The sequence below is a fragment of the Lepisma saccharinum genome, chromosome 6 (genome assembly GCF_977018435.1).
Source record: "Lepisma saccharinum chromosome 6, izLepSacc3.1, whole genome shotgun sequence".
Lineage (NCBI taxonomy): Eukaryota > Metazoa > Arthropoda > Insecta > Zygentoma > Lepismatidae > Lepisma > Lepisma saccharinum.
In genome coordinates this window covers 75704205-75722056 of record NC_139234.1, presented here as the reverse complement: position 1 = coordinate 75722056, position 17852 = coordinate 75704205, and the positions used below count along the sequence as shown (strand labels likewise).

At 38.2% G+C, this 17852-nt stretch overlaps 1 protein-coding gene across 1 annotated transcript in view; it reads right to left on the bottom strand.

The window, feature by feature from the left end:
• LOC145989462 (ATP-binding cassette sub-family C member 5-like) overlaps positions 1 to 17852 on the bottom strand; it is a 219873-nt gene that overhangs the window by 98774 nt on the left and 103247 nt on the right. The window lies entirely within an intron of this gene.

Here is a 17852-nt window from a genome sequence, read left to right as displayed (position 1 = left end):
AAACAAACAACAAAAATAGGTATTGTCTACCGGAAGTGTCACATTTCATTTCTGCGTGGCACATCAATAAGCATGTCTTCATGTGACTACAAGAATGTTCACTTTTCTAGTATCTTTACAGGCATGTAACATTCTCACAAGCTACAGGGGAAAGCATTTCTGAACACTCTGTTACATATATATTTTTTTAAAGACAATGGTGATGGTCAAGGGACACAATTATGAGTTGCCTGCCTTGAAATGGATTGGCTCATAGATTTTTATTCTTAGTGTGTAACATGGCACTATAGTCAATAAGATTCATTCTCCCAATTCAACATTTCAACTTCCAAATATTGAAAAAGTTTCGTAATTACTTTTTTTTTTTAAATAACGTCTCAAATGTAAAAAAAATAGGATTACAGTTTGACCTTGGAAGGAGGAACAAGAGTGCCACTCTCCCTCAAAATATTCAGGCTTATTAACATTTACACGTTAAGGATATTTTTGTAAACCTCATTGGACCTGAGGTTCATGTTCTGCTCCCGCCCTCCAAAAGTTAGTCCGCCACTGATGAGGTGAATGTCGAATTGATAAGAGGTTCGCCAACCGTTACTTAGCAATCTAGAAGTTGAACCATGGACACAGGATTTCGTAGAGCGCTACGATAACAGCTCCGCCACTTCCACAAAGTATCTGCTTCTTTCAACAAAACAAAAAAACATTCCGCAACTCACGAATGTGTCATATAGATACGTATACATATGATACGTAAGGACATTCAACCTGTAACATTATTACAATACTCTCTCGTGTCAGGCTTGCGAATTAAAATTGCAACCTTTTCCATCGCATTGTGAAATGTCATGACCACTCATTTCACTTAAGCAATCCACAATTACATCTCCTCAACCTTCTTTCTCATATTCCCTGCATAGCCCTGCCATTATTTACACATCTCGAAAACATTTGCAACACGATGTGTAAGGAAAAAAAGTCCATCAAGTTCCATGCTGCTTTCGCACGAATAAAAGAAATCGTTGTATTTATCGGTCAAGCCTGTTGGGTATTCAACACACAGGTGTGAATTATATGAGAAATCTTGTTAACTTACGTAAGCAAACTCACCTACAGGTCATGACCATTTCGCTAATTATAATAACGATCTTTCCTGAGGAAGTCCGTGTTATCCTCCCACGGTATGTTCTCTAGCAATGTTGCCAGGTTGTTTATGTGAATACGGAACTTACTGTGACAACTCACATCTATATTTTTTTTACCAGATCTCTCAATTAGTGGCGGTGGTTGGGGGAGATTTGTATTAAAGAAATATTCTTGCTTTGCATTGAAGATACAGGGTGGTCAATAAGTGTGGAAATACCCGTTAAAACAAGTACGAATGGGGAAACACGAATTAACATCCTGATACACGATATACGAAAGGGGTAATGTTTGTAAAGAATATGTTACCAACATGATAGCCAACTTCATTTTTCTTCAGTGGAAATCTGGTCATGTGCCATATAGAAATGAGCTAGTGTGTAGAGAACATCAAGGCAAGCAAGGGCTTCCCCGATGGCGCTATGGTATCGTCGTCGCCTTGTAATGAAGGGGTCCCGGGTTCGATACCCGGTGGAGGCACATATAGTGGTTCGAATTCCACTTTAAACTGTAGGTTCAGTCCCAATTAGCCTTACTGTGCATAAAGTGGACTTAAAACACCAACTCAATCAGTAAACGAATCAGTTTACAGCTTTTCTTAGTAACTGTTTGCTGTTCGAAGCTTCATCTCGATGCTATAAGCAGTCTATCCTATATGAATGCAACAAATACCAACAACAACCAATGTGGTTTCCACCGGAATTTATTTTTTGTGGCTGGATAAGAGTCTAAAAGTGATAGTAATTTATGGAAACAATATCATACCAGCAGAGAAGCTGCCAAAGTGAAGTCACAATCTTACTTTTTCCTTTGAAATTATGCATTTGTAACCAAACCCACAAACTATGTACGTTGCATATTGTATTTTGATGAATTTCCATTAAAGATAGAATTCCTAAGCTTTGTAAGGCATATTCACGCTCCAGAGGATGCATTTTTCCTGATCCGTATAGAAATATGAATGTTGTGACTTTGCGCAATTTGAATCTGTGCCACGTGGTTGTATACCTACAAGACATAAAATGCCGTTTTGCTAGCATCGAAACGAGCAAAATATCAAGAAAATTTGTTTCCCTTCATGTTCTGTGTATACTGTGATAGTTTGTCAGTGATGTGTGACAACACCCGGGAGAGCTGTATTCGATTTCCGGGGTAGGTGATTTCAGATGGAATCCCTTCGAGAAGAGGTTCTGGGGTTCACCCCGCCTCTAATAAATTGGTACCTGGGTGCAACGCTGGGTGAAGGGTAAAAGCGGCCGGAACCTAGTGCTGATCGCATCTCCTCCACGGCATGTTATTATATTAAAGCTTCACCTTTTACCTTATACAGATATAATTACAGCAGTGACAGCGATTAGGGGGGGCTGCCCCCCACGCACTATGCTAAACCTTATGTACCAAGGGAAAGTAAACTGCCCTTGACCCCCCTAGTTTTTAACACAATCGCCGCCACAGGATTACAGCAAATGTTCTGCTGCCCCGCCCCAAATAATTCTGCATCATTATCACATACTGACCTAAAAATTCCCACACTGTATAATGGAACTGTCCATCCCCGCGTGTATTCACTCTTACGTAATCCAGTGCTCAAGAATTGAAACTTAACCACTGCCGATGCCGGAATAATTTCAGAAGGGGGCAGGGGACTAATGGGGCGGTTACACAAAAATTCTCAGAAGTTGGATATCTATTGTTAATGATGCCCAAATATATTGATAGTGAAAATACATTTATAATTAAAAAATAAATAAATAATTTCTTATTATTAAAAAAGGGGCAGAGAACTCGTTAGATCGTGAACCACCGTTACCCCACCTTTAGCATTGAAATTGAATGAAACACCAACGAAACAGTTGATACACTTTCTGGATGACTGTGCTCCATAAAATCGGTTAATAATTATTTATTTAAAAAAATGTAAATTGCAGTTCGTCAGAAGACATTTTAGACCGGAAAGATTAGTAAAGCTGGTGTTAAAAAAGTAAATAAAACAAACACAGTACCAAGGTTAAACAGAACTCAGTTTCACATTATCATTACTTATGTACATTTTTCTGTAGATTGGTGATGAAAGACGAACAAAAGCTGAAGATATCTATTTCGTTTGAGATGATGTTGAACTGGTTCGCAGGAACGTTGCATGAGTGAAAGTCAGGAATTGCCAATGCCAATGCTTTATTGACAGGTTTTATGTAAGTATCGGGACCATGCTCTTGGCTTACTATCATGTTCTTACAAAGTAGCATATGTACAACATTTCTCTTGCTATAGCCCGGGTCGACTGTCGGCCGGGATTTGGACAATAGTTAATTTGTATTATATCACTAATTTGAAATTGTTGAGTTCCTTCTTATCATTTTGCATTGACAGAGGTAGGAAATAATCACCATTATTGTTCAAAGCATACAATAGTTCGGTGCACTGATGAAAAGTTCTAATCACAAACTACATTTTTGCACATCACTTTAAAGACACATTAAACGTAAAGTAACCACATCGAATAATAATAATGATGATAAAAATTGTATAAGTAACAACAAAATCACAATCTGTGCTTTTATAGCTGCACTATCAAGGAAGACTAATCTGCTCCATCGAAAACAGTACTTTGAAGTACTCATAAACAGGAAGTATATGTAACACATAACATAATAATACAATAGCATTTTTAAATTTAAATCTGTTCAAAATTTCGGGCCATGGAGTGGGACATCCGGACCTGTGGTCGAGTTGCAATGCCCCGAACTGCTGGATTTGGATGCTGTTGGATCTGCGCCCAGAAGTTGTAACACATGGCATATATAGCAGATTGAACATAATCTAGTTCAAGGTCCTCATGAATTTGTGAGATACGAGTATCTCGGCTATGTCCAGTAATAAGTCGAACGACATTATTCTGTATAATCTGCAATTTCCTTATGACTGAAAGTTGGAGATGTCCCCAAGCTGGTGCTGCATACAGGATGTGGGACGTACCATCATCTTACACATGCAAGCGAGTCGTCAGTCCCAAGGTAGGATTTCGGAAAAATTGATACAATTGTCCAACTCGAGATTTTGCTTTTGCTGTCACAGTTGAGATGTGGTTATGGAAATTTAGTTTTCGGTCCAAAACCACTCCTAGATATGTGGTAAAAGGTTTGTCCGGTATAGAAGATCTCTGGAGTCGTAGAATCTTTGGTAGTTGTCTATGTCGACGTGTAAATAAAACCGCCGCACTCTTCAGTAAATTATACTTCATGCACCATTGAGTAGACCAATCTTCCAACTCTAATAGTTGTTGTCTCATCCTACTGTAGCAATGTTCTTTTAAAGGGCTATTTGTAAAGATGGCAACATCATCTGATAGCTAACATGCATCTATGAGTGGCAGGGATATCTGGTATATAAGGCAAAGAGAAGTGGAGATAAAACAGCTCCCTGAGATACACCAGCACGTATGATCTTAACGGTTGATCGAGCCCTTAAAAATTGCATCTGAAATTGTCTATTTTGTAAATACTGATCCATATAATTGCACCAAATAAATAGGAACTCCCAATTCCGCTAGTTTCACAATTAATTCAGAATGCCAAATTCGCTCAAAGGCTTTCTCGGAGTCGAGAAATACTCCTAGAGTATGTCGACTGAGATTAAAGTTTCCTGTAACATACTCCACTACTCGGACCAGTTGCGTAGTAGTACTGTGCTGTTTACGAAATCCGAATTGATGATACGGGAGCAAGCCTTTTTCATCCACCACAGCTTGTAATCGTCTGAGTAGTATATGTTCAAAGATTTTGCTAACATGGCTCAGAAGACTTATAGGTTTATAATTGTGTGGTAGAAGAATGTTCTCTCCTGGTTTTGGCAAAAGGATTATTTTTGCTAGTTTCGAACTTGATGGATAATAGCCGGTAAGGAATATAGCATTGAAGACTTTTGCTAGAAAAACTAGCAATTTTTTGGGGCCGTTCTTCAGTTGTAATGTGGTAATAGTATCAAAGCCAGATGCCTTACCAAGTCGAAGAAGATTTATAACACCTTTGACCTCTTGAGGGGTTGTGAGAAGTGGATAAGCTGTGAGTGGTTCATGACGTAGTTGTTCCAGTCGATGTTGAATATTCTGGATATAATTGCCATTATGCGGTTGATCTGGTGTGTGGAATTGGTCCTCCAGATTTGTGGAGAACACTTCAGCCTTCTCCTCTGGTGTGTACACCATGCCATTTGGACCCTGGAGAGGGTAGGCAGCAGATTGTGGATTCTTTCGCAGATAGTTTCTTAATAATTGCCAGAATCTTCTATCCTGCATTGATATCCCGGAGAATTCGGTGTCCCAATCTGCCTATCGCTGTCGAATGAGATATCGGCGAAATCGATCGTGAAATTGATTATACAACTATTTGTAGCGATGGTTATAAGTTTGTTGCCATTTCCGTCGGAAATATTTTTTACAGTTCAGGAGGATCATACCCTCACGGGATAGACAACCGTGGTTATTGTATAACTGAGGGGTTCTGATAGTGGAGTGAAGATAAGAAGTTTGTGTGCTTGCTGTAAGGTTTTCTAAAGCCGAATCAATCTCGGCTGGGGTTTTTAAAGCTAAATGCAAGTCAATGATAGGCACTAATTGTCGAATGTAAGCATCCCAGTCTGTTGTAACGTGATATTTTGGAGGAGGGGGCTTCAATAAATTATGATGAACAATTTCAAAAAGTATTGGTTGATGGTCAGAGTCTAGATCATTAATAATATAGGGACCAGTCATAATATTTACACCTTGATATATCAAGATATCCAACACATCTGGAAGTCCATGTCCTCGTGGATAATGAGTTGGTTCTCTTGGGGCAAGAATGGGTAAGTTCAATTGTTGGACACTAAACGCGAATTCCATGCAGAGTTTATACAATTTAGATCACCAGCTAAAACCACTTGGCGGCCCAATCGAAAAAGAGTCTCTAGTTCTTGTATAGGAATGAGCTGTTCTGGAACGTTGTATCCAGCTATCAAAATTAGTGCGTCGGTGGTAGTTAATAGTTCAATTATTGTGATTTCTAAAGCTTCTAGATCTGGACTTGGAAGTTGAAGTGCAAATAGCGAAGGTTTCCCGGCGCCCACCCAGCGTCGAATAACATGGGTACCTGGGGGAAACCCTGGGGGGTAAAGGCGGTCAGGGGCGTGATGCTGATCACATCACCCCCACTCACGACCGGATCAAGAAAGTGTGGGGCGTTACCCCCACACCCCCTATACGCCTTCATGGCGTGGTGCTATGCACAGGGGAACACTTTACCTTTTACCTTTTTCACAACTATAGCCGTACCTCCTTTCCGTCCCGGGAACCGATCATTTCTATACATGGTATAATTTGCAAATCTACATTTATTATGGGGTTTCAAGTGCGTTTCATTCATCAGGGCTATATCAACATTGTATTCACGCAAGAATTGTTTGAAGGTCAGGAATTGAGTACGAACTCCCTCAGCATTCCACTGAACACACGTCAATGTTCTACTGGAGTACGTTTACGGGCCATTTCCGAGAAGGTCATCAAAAACATCCATGGCAACACTAAACGTATCTACGATTGTCTTGGCATGACTAATTCGCTGTAGGCCAGATTTAATTTTTTGAAGAAAACCCCAGAAATCGAAAATTTATTTTATGCTAGTCCAAATGTCCTTAAATTCCTGGCCTCTTGTATTAGTTTTTGTATTTGCAGCGGTAAGATAACTCCTAGTGGTTGGTAGTGCAGGGAAAACTGTCTGGTCTTGTAAAGAAGGAGGTGATTGCTTAGGAGTGTCGGAGAAAGACTCTACACCTCTTTTTCGGAGTTCTTGCGCTCGTTGCACACGTTTGAAAATTGGATCCGCGAAAGTTAACAGAATGGTCACCGTCACAGTTTACATCACAGCAGGTGATGTACGGTCTTTTTTTAGGGCATTTCCGTGTATCGTGTAATGGAGCACATTTGACACAGCGAGCTATGGCATTGCAGTTCTGTTGGGCATGCCCCAATCTCTGACATTTGAAACACTGTATAATACATTGCCGTGGGTGATACTCCTCTATCACCACACTGTGTTGTTCAAAATACGGTTCTTTATAGATTCCTTTAGCAAATTTCGTCTTTTTAATGGTCAGCAGAAAAACCGCTAATGGTATGAGTTTATGGATATTTTGATCCTTCTGTTTCACTGAGATGCCTTGAGCACATCATAACCTAGTTCTTGATAAAATCTGGCGATATCAGTGATATTTGTATGCTTTGGAAATTTTCGCAGTACAACTCGAAGTACCGGAACCCCTGTTTGGATCCCGGTTGCATATTCAAGATTATGACTTTTCATATGATCAATAGCAATATTGTACTCCTCCATAGTGGCAAAGTGAATTTTTGATCCAGTAGAAGTATGGTATATTGTAGGATTAATTTTAAGTGCTTTGAAGTGTCGTGAGAGGGCATAGAAATTGTTAAGGTTAAACACATATATAGGTGGTGGTTTCATTCGACGGGTGTCTTGAATAGAATTTCGTGTGGTTTTATCATCCCTTTCATCACCAGGAGCATCCTCAGTATCATGTTCCTGAAGAGTACTAAATTGATTATTCAGTGGGATGGATATTGGCTAATATATCGGTATATATCCTTGCCGTCTTCTTACTGGGCTGAAAGCCCTCATCATCTACCTGGGAATTCTCACCAGATGAGTTGCCACTATCACAGGGTCTCTTGTTAGAAACACTAGATGTATATTCGGTCTTCTGAAGTTTAGGGTCCGTAATGTAATCCGGGAGCGAATTCGTGGAATTATGAAGTGATTCTCTGGAGCGAAAATCTCTGAGTGAAAGGGATTTAGGTGTTTTTCAAAGTCCTGTTTTTTCATTGTCGGAGCTTGAGGAAAACGGGAAGCGAATTACGAAGAGGCCTAAGTTGGTGAAAAACAAGCCCCCCAATTGCGTTTTCGAACATATTATCGGTGCACACAACGCCTGACAAATTGTGCACCACGATTGTATCGTTCCTGTTGTGTCCGGAAGGAATGAAGCAAATGTGCAGCACGTCGTCTTTTATACAGCACGATTTCTCCGCACTTACGAACCGGTGATTTTTGCCGAATTACACAATTACACAAGTATACTAGTTCCCAGTTCCCCAAAGTACAGTCCGATGTGATATTTTATTTAGGTTTTAGGCACTTCGATCACCAGTACGTCGTCTTTTATACAGCACGATTTCTCCGCACTTACGAACCGGTGATTTTTGCCGAATTACACAATTACACGAGTATACTAGTTCCCAGTTCCCCAAAGTACAGTCCGATGTGATATTTTATTTAGGTTTTAGGCACTTCGATCACCAGTACGTCGTCTTTTATACAGCACGATTTCTCCGCACTTACGAACCGGTGATTTTTGCCGAATTACACAATTACACGAGTATACTAGTTCCCAGTTCCCCAAAGTACAGTCCGATGTGATATTTTATTTAGGTTTTAGGCACTTCGATCACCAATGGAAGGCTGACGAACCACAGATGTGGCTAACGGTGTGTATGTTGCTGTCTGAGTGCATTGATTCAGAAGAACAGTTCTTTTGAATCAAAACAAAGCACCGTCTGTGTACTTCGCTAAGCACAGTTTTTAGCGATTTTTGTACAATTATTCACAACCACGGAACCAAGTTGCTTACATCGGGCGTCTGACAAGTTCCGAAACACTAGAAAATATCCAGATAACACTAGAACTTGATTCTTCTTACCGTAATTAGCGAAAAATAGAAAGCTCAACGCAACACGTCCGACTCACTTATTACCGCCACCGGAAGTCCAGGAATTGCAGCGTGGAAAGTTTCCTTGCTCCGTGTCGAGGAGTGGGATGCTGCATCTTAACTTTCCATTAAAATAATAAAACATTCGTTTCAAAGCAAGGAAAACTCCCATCATATCCATCATCATTTACACTCACACACACACACTTACATTTTATCGTTAACGTGAAATAGGGGGGTCAACCTGACTTTTGGTGGGCCACCGACCAATTAGGTCAACCCTTGGGGCCATCCCTGATTGACAACTTCTGCATCAGGATCAGAATAGTGTAACGAACCTGAGAGTTAAAGATTTTATATTGGTAAGAAGTTAAGATTTTTAAAATGTTTGTTCCTTCAAATAATGTGCAAGTTGTCACAGACAACTATAGTTAGATTGATACAGTTGTGGTTGAAACTTGTGTATATGTTTAGACATACGTCATAATCTGTTTGTGTTGACGTTACTTTCTCATCTCAGCAGAGGAAGTGAACCCACCTGAATGTTTTCGCCTGACGACAGACTCAGTTGGAAAACAGGTGAAGGTGAGAAATCAACAGAAACATGGTAACGGTTAATGGAACGCCCGAATAGTGTAATTGTTAATTAATTTCGTTTTATTCTGGCTATACTCGGAAATAATAATTAAGTACAGAAACTTTCGTGTATTTACGTTTGTCTTGTCCAACGTTAATTCTATATGCAAGTGTGTTTAGTTATTGTGATGTGATTTAATACGCTATAGAATTGTTCTTTACGTCTCTTCAGGCAGAAACGTTAGTAATCTGTACCTTGCTTGTAAGTCCACATACGATAGGAAATGTAAGTGATTATGAGAGATAAGTGATTATAAAACTGCGTTTAACTTTGAATACCGTGTTGTGTTTCTTTTCTACCCAGCAAGCCCTGATGAGTGATAAAGATTCTCATGTTCCCGACACAAGGAGCTGCGGACTAACTTTGTAACGACTAGTGTCCAACTGGAGTACGTTGCAATAGGAAACCAAATTAAAATTAAATGTACAGTTTCACTTATTATATTTATGCATCCCGCAAACACAGAAAATGTAAGGTTTGCGAGATAAAGATGTTTACAAATGTGTTCACAGAAAGAAATATAAAAAAAATTCGTGGCAGAACATTTCGAAGGAGTACATAATTGATAACCAGGCAACTTAATGTAAATAAAGGAAGGAAATTGTAAGTCTGTCATTAACCTCACGCAAGCATTTTCTCGGTACCGCATTATACTTTTTATGTGAAGCTTTAGCAACATGACTAACTTAGTGTACACAAGTAGTGGGGTTGGTGCTATTATAAACTCAAAAATTGTACAAATGAAGAGTTTTTTGATTAAACAGCCTGATTTGCTTACACTTAAAACCATGCCAAGATGGCCCTATTCCCCAATTCTTCAAGTGTGATATGCTCTTAATTCTAAGAATTCTGAATTCTAGTGTAGAAATGAAGAACCCTAACAGCCTGATTTGCTTACACTTAAAACCATGCCAAGATGGCCCTATTCCCCAATTCTTCAAGTGTGATATGCTCTTAATTTTAAGAATTCTGAATCCTAGTGTAGAAGAGAAGAACCCTCAACAGCCCGATTTGCCCACACTTAAAACTATGTCAAGAGGGGGCATATAGCCCAATTGGCCATGTGTGTACATATTTAAATCTAAAGAATTTTGAATTCTAGTGTAGAAAAGAAGAACTCCCCTCAGACAGATTTGCCCATGAGTGTAAAAGCTGAATCTCTTAGTTTGTTGTCAAAAATATGCCCCTCTTGATATTGTTTTGGCTACACTTGAAATTAAGTCAAAAATGCTCATAAGAGCTTTTGCTTATACAATAATATAATGTAATATATGCTTAAATACTTATTACCTGGCATATGCTCAATATTTTAATTGGACACCAGCCTCAACTCATATATCTAGTACTAAAACAATGTAATATGCAGAGATTTTCTAGAATTGCTCTGTGACTCTCTCATTTCTTACATCATAAACATATGATTTTTCACCTATGAGAATAACACTACATATGGTGTCATCAGGGAGTGTTTCTTGGAATTCACAGATAATTTTAATGTTTGTCCTCTCATTAACCACAACTTGTTTCCTTTTTGAAGTGTTGATGACAAACATGGGTCTCTGTGCTTTGAATTCATCTGGTGTGTAATACATGTCAGTATTGCCAGTAGTGACCCTTTTGTATGATGTAAATGCCTCATATAATTTAAGGAAATCATCCTTGGACATGTCTAAATTATAATTTTCTCTAGGAAATACCTCATTTCTGCCATTTTTAAGATAAATGTTCTTGATGTTGCAGTTATCAAATTTACTTGAATTTTTTTCTTGATTATTGTGTCTTCCAGTCTGAAACAGTACCACCACAAAATCTGGCATGTCATATTGTATACTGGAGAATGAATTTGTAGCATCAAACTCATAATAAGTACCAGATGGAGGCTTCTGTACACATTGATATGTATAAAATTGTAAAGGAATCTGTGGATTTTTTAGAATATCTGCTTTGTATTTAAGAGCATATTCAACAACCGGGATTCTTAGCTCCATAGTCTGAATAAGGCACTTGCCCTCATCAGGTAGGGTATTAGGCAGAGCTGCCCCTGAAGAGTTTAATGCACTGTACCTCATCAAAGCATTATTATCATTGGCAGCTCTTCTAAATGTAATTCTTAAACCACCCTTCCACATAATATCTTTGTAATCTGAGAAGAATCCTGGCAACAGGCGCATGGGGAACAGTACAGTGTGGCTCTTAGGTAATATCTTATCACCAGCCTCAAATCCACCTATTTTGTAGTAAGAAGCCTCGGTTTTGGATAATTTTAGTGTGGCCAAAGCTGTGGAGGTAATACCCGGATAATCTACTCTGTTTATAACAACACCATGTTTTCTGATCTCAATTTCAGAGAACAGATGTGGCACAAAATTGTCCACCAATCTTATATTTGAATTTGCCGGATAATCTGTACCATCGAGCTTTACAACATCAAATTTGATGTATAGATCTGCTCTGTGGGGGTGTATAAAGCCATCCCCTACATCAAGATCAACCTCAATCTCTGTGTTGGGTTGATTTAAATTTGCAAATGTCCTCCTGTTTGGGGGGAATGATTGTAGCTCATAACTCTCAATATTTTCCATTTTTTCTTGTATGTATTTTTATTTAAATATTAATTTCTATGATAGCAGTTGTTGTGGCTCCAGCAAAATCAACTAATTCTTCTTTTTCATTAGTGACCATCAACTCAATGTAATCTATTCTATTATGACACACAGGAAAATATAATGTTGGGGATGGATTGTAGATGATGGGCTCCATAAATTCAGAGTTAGGTTTGAATGTTGCAATGATGCCAGTTTGTTTGTGAGTGCCCATGCCATTTGATTTGGTGATCATACCCTCGGCCACATTACAGTGAATATTCAGAGTCTCTATGGCTAAGAATTTAGGTATATTAATAGCAGTGTGTTTGATGGCCGCTTCAAGTTTTGTGTTGTTCTCAAATCCTAACAGCTCTCCTATAGTACCCAGATCCACTGTTTCTGTAGCAGATACAATCTCTACTCTGTGAGTGACAGAATTTTGACTTAACACTACACCTCTGGGTAATTGAGCATTTAGAGTGGACAGATTATACTGCCCTGGAGTGATGACAATTTTTTGATCCCCTACTGCAATTGTGTTGTTGTGGTGTGTAATATTAGGGATCAAGTACATGCCATAAAATGCTCTGAGAGCTATTGTTTTGGGATACACTATATCATCATGTAATTTGAGTTTCAATATTGAATTTTGGCTGGTGAGATGGAATACCCCCATGATGTTTTAAATACCACAGGGCTTTTTGAAAATTTTCAATTGATGGTTTATTTATTTGAAACATATATCTAAGAACAGATAAACACAAATGTCCACAATTAACATCTTTGAAGTTTTGAACACGGGCATTATTGTAATAAAGATTAGTTGAATTTAGATATTTTATTAAATTTTCAGGTGGAACACCTCCAAATGAATCAAACACAAATGCCTCATTTTTTAAATATTTAAGATAACAGATCCAGTGAGTGCCCTGATTTTTGTACTTATCCAAATTAACAATGCCACACTCTTTGTTGAGTGGTTGTTCTGGTAAAGAATCAGACATGTACACACCTCTAAACTGTTTGATGCCCAGTGGCTTGATTAAAGCTTCAATATCTTGGTTTGTAAGCGGCTCTTGTTTTTTTAAACTTATTCATGGCTCTCTTAACACCTTTGCCTTTTTTCTCCATGGCCAGGTTATGGCGCCTCTGCTCATCTAATTCTGCCTTATTCTTTTTGGCATCTATTACTGTTTTTGCCATGGCAGCTGATCCCCCAGCCAAGCTCCCAACAGCCCCGAGAGCAGCTAAGATGGCAGGGATAGTAAATATAAATCCCCCCACATGTGATTTTTTTCTTGATTGCTGTATTTTTTTTAATTGGGGGGTGCTAAGCAACAATTTCATACCATGGCCCTTGGCAATACAAGAGCTTTTTTTCTTGCGCTGCTTTTTGGTTAAAAGACTATCAATAGTTTTAAGAGATTTAAGACCTGCATAAGGTATCTGATACATAACACCCTTGGCCTTCATTCTAGGTTTATTATATACATATTCACAGCCCCCACCCCAGTTTTTGTTTGGTGTTCATAGCTATGGTGGTTCCCAATGCTGCTATTTTTTCACTCAAAGATGCATCTTTGCTTTCAAATCTACCAAATGCAGCCTCTTCTAATTTCTTGTCTGCAACATGTCTCTTGTCAAGATCAGAATGTGTGTTGTATGCTATGTCATGGTCTCTACAAGCAGCATCTAGGGGATTAACACCAGGATCACCTCTGTTTAATCTATGGTCCGATTTTGTGCCTGGACCACAATACTGATAGCCTGGAATGTGTAGTTCAAATGGCAGCTTGTTTATAATATCATTAACAAGCCCCCGACCCTCAGAAATATTCCAAAATTTAGGTGGTAGAGTATTAATAATTTTTATAAGATATCCAATCCCCTTAGTGTCATTCACTATAAAATTAGACAATTTGGTGCTTATCATGTCCATAATTCCAACCTTTTCATTGTAAAAATTGTGGTTGCCAGCATTTTCCTCCCCAGCTATCACCAATAACCTATCTACAAGTTTCCTGACAATCATCAACCCACACAAATTCTTTAGGCAGGGTGTTGTATTGTTTGATTCCACTACCAGTCTTAATTTGTGACCATATGGGCTTGATTAAATTATTGTATTTTGCTCCACTGCTAGACTTGACTCTTTTTTGTGTGGGATCATTGTTCTGGTATAGAGCATCTGATTTTATTAATATTTCTTTGTAATGTTCATAATCTTGATCTGTATAGCTGCCAGGTCTCTTCCTAGTCATTAGTTCCCACAATCCAGGTGTGCCGGGATATTTAACAAAACCACCTTTTTCTCCAAGATGAGATTCTGAATATACAATCAGATCATCTCCCATAAATGTTACTCTGAAATTGCCAATTCTATGTATGATGCTACCATCACGCTCTGTGTCAGCATATAAGCCAAAAACCTCATCTTTGTTGTCTTTAGGTGTGGTTAAATATTTTTGAGCAAGAAGACCCAATTCAATAGGATCCTGAGTAGCTTCAATTCTTCTAGGAGCAACAGGACTAGGTGTATGAATACTAGAAAGTGGGGTGCATGGATAATCTAATATGTTCCTTGCAGCTACAGGTACAAGCTCTGTGATCAAATTTTGATTTTGCTCTGTAACAGTTTTGATATTTTTACCTAATTCACTAATAGCATCAATAATAGGCTGTTCTGTTTGTTTGTGTTTTTCATAAATTCCTCGGTTCTCTGATTTCCATCCCTTAAATTGTTTTACAAGATAGTCTCTTAATTTAAGATCATCAATGATTGGCCTTTTCATGGTTATTTATATATGTTTCAATGTCTAGAAAATTGTTAATTTTATTTCTATATTTACCAGTATTAGGTGTTCTTGTCATATCAATTGTGACAAACCCATAACTATCCTGGTTCCAGCAGCTACTGCAAAACTTGGAAAAATCATTGTAGCTCAAGTCCCCACCTACATATTCATCATGTATGTGTTTGAGGTTGGTATGGTCTTGATGAAACACACATATAAAATTGCTGTTGTCTCGGATCAGTTGCTTCGGTATTTTTGAAAAAGTCTGTGCAAGGTAGAAGCAATCAATGTTTTTGTGCCGGCCCTGTGTAAAGAAATTTCTAACCTTGTTTTGATTATCCAGTATAATGTCATCAAACACAACAACAGAATTATCGAGACATTCATGGAGTGGCTTAACATCTGGTTCAAAAGTGGCTATATCCAATCCATCATATAGCTTCATCAGCTGTTGATATTTTAATTGTTCCAAGCTCTTAGAGAAGACATACAAGTGCCTATTTTTCCAGTCTAACCAGTTGGGTGCCAATAAAAAATTATCAACTATTAGCGTAGTTTTACCACAAGCCGATGGCCCAACAATAAGACACCTAATATTATCAGGCAGCAACTTGCCATTTCTCTTAATCTGCTGTTCAGGTTCTGGCAGCCTTTTTATAACATCCCAGGTGTTCATATTATCACTTTGTTTGCATCGATCCAGCTGTTTTCCGGATGACCTAGCCATTTGACAAATAATTTATTGCCTTTTCTGCGGATGATTTTTTCTATGAGATATGTGTCAGGCTGTTTAGTTTTGTTGAGTTCTTCTTCATAGAATCTGCCTTTGAGAATTTCTCCTCGGTGGTCTTTTATTATATATGTGTTAAGGGTCCCAGGTTTAACTTGAACCACTGTAAATAATTCAGTGCTCCAGTTTCTTGTAAAACCTCTTTTGAATAAGTGCTTATATTTGCTGATTCTTACTTGATCACCTACCCTGTATTTGGCTTTTCTTGTTGTTGGCTGGTATTTAGGATAATAAACAGTACTGATCAATTTTTGCTCATCAGATGAAGTTACTTCAGAGGGTTTCATGTTGATTGTGGAATGGACCGAGTTGTTATATTTATGTAGAAGTTCTGGAAGAATATTAATCCATTTATAATTACCTTGAAGTGTAAATTGTTTATACATAAGATTTTTTAGGGTTTTGTTGAATCTCTCTACAATTGAGGCCTTGAGATCACTGTAACTCGAATAATGTTGTATTGACTGGCTTTTAATAAATTGTTGGAACACAGAATTATAAAATTCTTTGCCATTATCTGTTTGCAAATAGCGCGGTGATCTTCCACTCTGATTGATGATTGTTCTGATGGCTTCTGTAACACATTTCCCAGTCTTGGATTTGAGTGGCACAGCCCAGGCAAATTTTGAAAATGTGTCTATTACAGTGAGTAGATACTTGTAGCCCTTGTTGATTTTGTCTAAGTTTTCCAGCTGTCCACTTGCCATCTCAATCAAGTCGCTCTGCCATAAATCATCTATGCCTTTTGTGACTACTGGCAGTCTCTTATAATTATGTCTGGCTTGTCTGTGTAATTCATCAACAATAATTTGTCTAGACATAATATGTAAACAAGAATATTGCAACTATAGGGTGTTCAGCAGCTGATACTACAGGATTTTCTAAATATAATTTGTCCCCTATTTGTATTTTAAATTCCAGAGAGCCATCATCTTCAGCATAGGCTGTTTCTAATGTATTGGGATCTGTAAAATCCTCCAATTCTACACTGGTGATTTTTGCTTTGTTATCAGCATTTGTTATTGATAAGGTAGGGTAGTGGTGTGCCTGTGGTTGTAGCCAATATTTGATCTTGATTGGTCTCAGTGTGCCCCCAACAAAAAACTGGTAATAAAATTGTGCAGGGGACAGCATATATATTTTGCCTCCTGGTGTAAATGGTGAATCATATTCTTTGTTGGGGATGCTGTACAATTCAAGAATTACTGTATGTTTTGGATTCTCGATTATGCCGGTTATTTCTTTTTCTGCTGTAAGCAATCTGCTTGTTATAGATTCAAGGTGCTCATTGATGGTTCTAAAACATCATCATGGCCTGGCTTGATTTTTATGTCCACAACAATTTTGTTGTATTGTTGCACAATTTCTTGTAGCTGGGTGGCAAAAACAGACAAAGCATTTGCTTGATTGGATTCCATGGTCCCTAGCTGTTGCTTGATATTAGCTACAATTTGCTGTAAATTTTCAACAACTGCCAATTTTGAATTTTGGGTTGTAAGATCATGGACCTGTCTTCTGATATCCTCAAACAGGGCATGCAGTTCATTAATATGTTGATTGGTTGGTAGAGTGACCACTGTCTGAGTAAGTTGTTTGATCTCTGTCTGGATATTCCTGATATCTTCTGATTTCAATATGCGATTCACTGCCCTTTTTATATTTTTAAGTTCCTGTGATGTAGGCAAATTTGATACAGTATTTTGCAAAGATTCAAGTGCCAATTTCACATCATTTAATTCAGAAGCATCAACCACACCACGCATAGCATTTTGGAGCAGGGCTATATCTGCCTGAGTGGGTGTTGATTGTTGTAAAATTTCAAGCTTTGTTTGGATATCATCGATCAAGTGATGAAAATGAGATAGCTCAGATTCAGTGTTGAGGTTTTCAAGCTTTGTGATTTGTTGCTGGACACTGACAAGGGTATCTACAATACCGGGCAGGCGGGATTCTTGTACATTTGTCAAATCACTTTGCACTGCTGCTATTGTACTCTCAAGATGGGTTATGGTACTTTGAATTTTTCCAAAATCTTCATATGTTTCAAGTTGCAGCTTAATGTTTGCAACACTCCGAGTTATTGCACTCAAAGCATCAGAAGATGGCAAGTTGTTCATAAAATTTTCAAGTGTCTCAATTTTTTCTTTAAC